This window comes from Erigeron canadensis, chromosome 2 (genome assembly GCF_010389155.1).
Source record: "Erigeron canadensis isolate Cc75 chromosome 2, C_canadensis_v1, whole genome shotgun sequence".
In the NCBI taxonomy this organism is placed as follows: Eukaryota; Viridiplantae; Streptophyta; class Magnoliopsida; order Asterales; family Asteraceae; genus Erigeron; species Erigeron canadensis.
Window position 1 is genome coordinate 40,618,568 of NC_057762.1, and position 5,346 is coordinate 40,623,913.

Sequence of the window (5,346 nt, forward strand, 5' to 3'; positions counted from 1 at the left end):
GATTTTAATTCACTAACTTTGTGATATTGTATAGCAATACACTAATATTAGATTTTAACGTAAATTAAATTTGCTTGTTAACATGTGTTAGCATTTTATTGTTCTTTACCTATTATAGTTTACATTCTGATCATATACAAACTTACTTACTTTCACCATGATACAAATTTGATATCAGGATAACGAGGTGTATTCTCTAGATCCATCCCAAATTAATGAGGAGTTATATGCGGTGTCTTGCCTTCCGGATCATCGAGTGTCAATTTACAAGGGATACATCGTGAACGGAGTTAAATATATAGTTAAGTCAACAGATGACTGCAGGCGAACACAAAATTGTGGAGTTTCTGTCCAAGGAGTTCATAATGATGTTGAAGACGACTATTATGGATATATTGACGAGGTAATTGAATTGTCATTTATAAAAGATTATCATGTTATATTATTCAAATGCACATGGTTTGACACTAACCGTCAAAGAAAGCACGTGGTATATGAACCTCACTTCATAAGCATAGACACGTCCCGACATGCTTATAAGGAAGATCCTTTCATTTTAGCAAATCAAGCCAAACAAGTATTTTATATCAATGATTCACTCAAACCAAATTCACAATGGAAAGTGATTGAAAGGATCAACCATAGACACTTATGGGATATTCCAGAAGACAATAATGAAGACAATTTGTTAGAAGATGTCAGCCTTATTCGTAAAGATATTGCAGCAGAACTGGTTCAAAATGTTGACGTTGGGCGTTTTCATGATACTCCTAATGATTTTATCAATGACGAGACAGATGATTCTGATCACAATATGGAAGATTTTGATTCAGATTTAAATCTAGATGATTTAGACAAGTGTGAGTTAGACAATAATATCTCGAATCCTGCTATTGAAAGTGATGAGTCAGACGGTGATGATTAGGTAACCTTATTAAGACAAATGGTAATTCATTTTTTTGGATAACTACTGTTCTTATTCTTGTGGTAACATACTATTTAACTTAACCTTTTCAGCTAGTAAGGGTTCAGGAAGTCAAACCAAGCTAAAGTTAGAGCTCGTTGTGATTCTGAAGTGAGAGAATTTGCAAACAACATCAAAGTTTAGCCATCAATATGTTTTGGAGACTGACTGCAACAGGTTCCAACATTTATAGTGAATTTCTTTTCGTTTTTTTTTTTATCAAAGATTAGGATATTTTTCGTTTCAAATAACGACTTAATCAAGTCGTCCCAACTGCCTAGATACTTGATGTTTTGCATTTACAAGTATTTTCTTGGCCATGAATGCAAAAAGCACATTATTTCACTTTTAGTATATTTGTACATAAACGTTAGGAGGTTTTATGCATAATCAAAACCTCTGAGCGACTTTTGACCGTTTTGTAGTGGATTATTTTTAAATTATGTGTTTGACCCCGAATAACCTATAGTTACTCGTCCATAAGTAGGTAAACTAAAAATGGGGTACAAAAACTATTTTGCTACTCATTAGATCAATTGATCGATAAGTTCGCTTTGGAGTTACATGGAGCATCTTAGTTAATGTAAAACCCCATGGTTTGGGGTTGAGTTCAATGTCCGAATCCTGCTTAAGAAATACTCAGACTTCAAAGTCCGAAGATCTGATTCTATAGAGTGGTCATATTGTTAAAGTCAGTATTTATTTGTAGCCGTTGGTACATAAATTTGTTACATAAAGGCTTACATAAGGGTGTGGAGTTATTTTTTCAACATGTTGCCAATTTTGAATTTAAACTAGCTGTTGTTAATCATTTGGATGTCAATAATGGTACTCTTGCAAAAATTGAAGTTGTCTTGCAAAGTTAAGAGAAGGATAAAAATTGAAGTTAACTACTTAACTTGCAAGCTTAAGAGAATGATAAAACTAGCTTTAGTTACGGGGTTCTTTTTGTTATATGTTTTTGATTGCAGAACCTCCATTAAATATACTAAAAAAAAAGCTGAGAGAAGTATTAAGAAAAGAGTCATTAAATGAACGATTTATTTTATAAATATAGTTTACTCACCCCTGTTTATTGCAGTTCGGCAAAAGATCTAGTATATCACATAAGATCTTTTGATTTTCATGGTGGTGTACAGTGGACTTGTTGATTTCTATGGGGGTCTTCCAATCCTGTAGATTTCTATGAGGTTGAGGAAGAAAGACAGCTCAAATTCAATAAACTGTAGAGATTTGTTACTTTTTCTGCTTAATACTTTGTATGTTAAGAGCTTTCTTTTTCACTCCTATACTTTATTTAAATCATGTTAAATATAGCATTATTATTATATATAAATAAGAAAAATTTAATAACTTTCTGGTTATATACATAAGATCTTTTGATTTCGATGGTGATGTAGTGGACATGTTGCTTTATGACTCTTTACATAAGATAAATATGTGTATAAGTCTGTTGGCTTTGAGTTGTCTAAAATGGGAGGATCAAATTGATGGGGAGGCAAGTGCAGATTACAATGTGTCAAGCACTAATGTCTTAATCTTATGTATAGGTTAAAAATCGGTTTATTTGGTTGATTGAGTTTAAATACTCTTCACATCAGACTAATAACATATACTTTAAATCGTTTCATGGAAGTCTCAAAAATGTGGCATGGTATGTGATGTTAATGGACATATAGTTAATTGTCAAGGATTTATTATTAGTTTTTTTTATTTATCTATATTTGTATATTGATATATTTTTTACAACTGGACGGTACATTAAGCCCCTACCGTTTTGGTTTTATCAACGATCCCTTGTGTCATCATACCGTCTTTCTTTTATTAACGATTTTGTGCGTTGTGGCGATTGAATTTATATTCTTTTTTAGCAAAATACCATGACGAAAATATCATAATATTCTTATTCCCAAAAACATGGTCACCGTCGGATAACCAAAACTTGGAAACCTTGTAATTTTTAAAAATCCATCCCTTTCAAGCATTCTTCTTTCTTTTTGACAAATATAATCGCAAGTAAAAAAAAAATTAAAGAATCAAAAGGTAAAAAAAAATAAAATTCAAAAACTACTAAAAAATGTTAGAAAGAAATTTTAAAAATCAAACCAAAATACAAAACTAAAAAAAATAAAAAATTCAAAGAAAGCTAGTCTTATATAAAAAATAAAAATAAAAAAATTAAAAGGAGGGCATCAGTTTTGAACAAATGACATCTTGGTGTGAAAGACAATATATTTTTGTGCAAATATTTTTGTAACTAAATTTTAGTCTTAGATATATTGGCATATATCAAGGATTTACGGTCACCAATAAATATCCTCAAAATCTCTTTATTGTGGAGATTTTTGTAACTGAAATTTAGTCTTATATATGTTATGTGTATTATGGGTTTAGTAGGGACTAAAACTCAGTGAGAAAAATATTATCATCTAAAATCTTTTATTGTGCAAATATTTTTGTAACTAAAATTTAGTCCTAAATTGTAGCCACGCATTAGGTGCTTAGTTGGGACTGAAAATTAGTCACTAACAAATTCCCTTCTAACACATTTTATTGCGCAAATATTTTTGTAACTGAAATTTAGTCTTAAATATATTGCTTATTCATTACAGGTTTAATTGGAAGTGAAATTCAGTTACTAATACATTTCCCTCTAAAACTTATTATTGGGCAAACATTTTAGTAACTGAAGTTTAGTCTTAAATACGTTTCCCATTTATTATGGTTTTAGTTGGGACTGAATTTCAGTCACAAAGTAAATTCCCTCCAAATATTTTTATCAAGCAAAGATATTTGTAACTGAAATTTAGTATCAGTTATGGTGTCGATGAATCAGAGACTGATTTTTAGTCGCAACAATCAGTCAATGTAATATCAGTCCTTAATAGTATTAGTAACTGATTTTTCAGTAACCGATACTATGTATTCGAGACTGATATATCAGTCCCTAAAATTTCAGTCCTAGAAGGTCACTTTTTTTGTAGTGTGTAACCCTTTACAACGAGCTCCTCCTCACCAGATCCATATATTAAGAACATATCTTTAGTATTTCTAAGATATTTCAATATATTCTTGACAGCCATCCAATGACTATCTCCTGGATTTTGCTGGTATCTACTTGTCATGCTCAAAGCGCATGACACGTCCGGTCTCGTGCATATCATAGCATACATGATGGATCCTATAGCAGATGCATATGGGATTCCATTCATTTTCTCTTGCTCAACTTTTGAGCTAGGAGATTGAGAAGTGCTCAATATAGTTCCTCTTTGAATAGGTACTAAACCTTTCTTAGAGTTTTCCATCTTGAACCTTTTCAAGATTTTATCTATGTATGCACTTTGATTCAAACCTATTAAGCGCCTTGATCTATCCCTATAGATCCTTATTCCCAAAATATAGGCGGCTTCACCAAGATCCTTAATGGAAAAGCAACTTCCAAGCCAGGCTTTTACACCTTCCAAGGTTGGAATATCATTTCCAAATAGAAGAATGTCATCGACATATAATACTAGAAAGGTAATGATGCTCCCACTGGCCTTCTTATACACACAAGCTTCATCAGCGTTTTTGATGAAGCCAAATTTCTTGACTTCTTCATCAAAACGACGATTCCAGCTTCTTGATGCTTGTTTCAATCCATAGATTGATTTCTTTAACTTGCATACTTTATTAGGATGTTTAGGATCGACAAAACCTTCAGGCTGATCCATATAGACATCTTCCTCAAGATATCCATTTAGAAAAGCGGTTTTGACATCCATTTGCCATATCTCATAGTCATAATGAGCGGCTATGGCAAATAATATCCTAATAGACTTTAGCATTGCCACGGGCGAAAAAGTTTCATCATAGTCGACCCCTCGAGTTTGAGTGAAACCTTTTGCTACAAGTCTAGCTTTATAAGTAAGCAAGTTTCCATGCATATCGTGTTTCAATTTGAACACCCATTTACTTCCAACTACTTTGGAATTTGGTGGTTCATTAACTAATTCCCAAACTTGGTTATCATACATGGATTGCATCTCAGCGTTCATGGCTTCTAACCATTTGTCCGAATCCGATTTGGACATTGCATCATGGTAGGTGGTAGGTTCATCAGAAACCATCATATAGCATTCATCCATAAGAAATCCATATCTTTCAGGTGGATAAGAAGCTCTACCAGATCTGCGAACGTTTTGTGTGCCTTGATCAACTCCTTGATCATCTTCAACATATTTTTGTTGAAAGCTAGTGTCACCCAAGTGTGTATCTGTCAGTGGTTCTTGATCTTCTTCAAGTTCCACTGTTCTAGAACTAGTTCCTTCCATAAGGAATTTAGTCTCCAAGAACTCAGCCTTTCGAGCAACAAATACATTTTGCTCATTAGGATCGTAGAA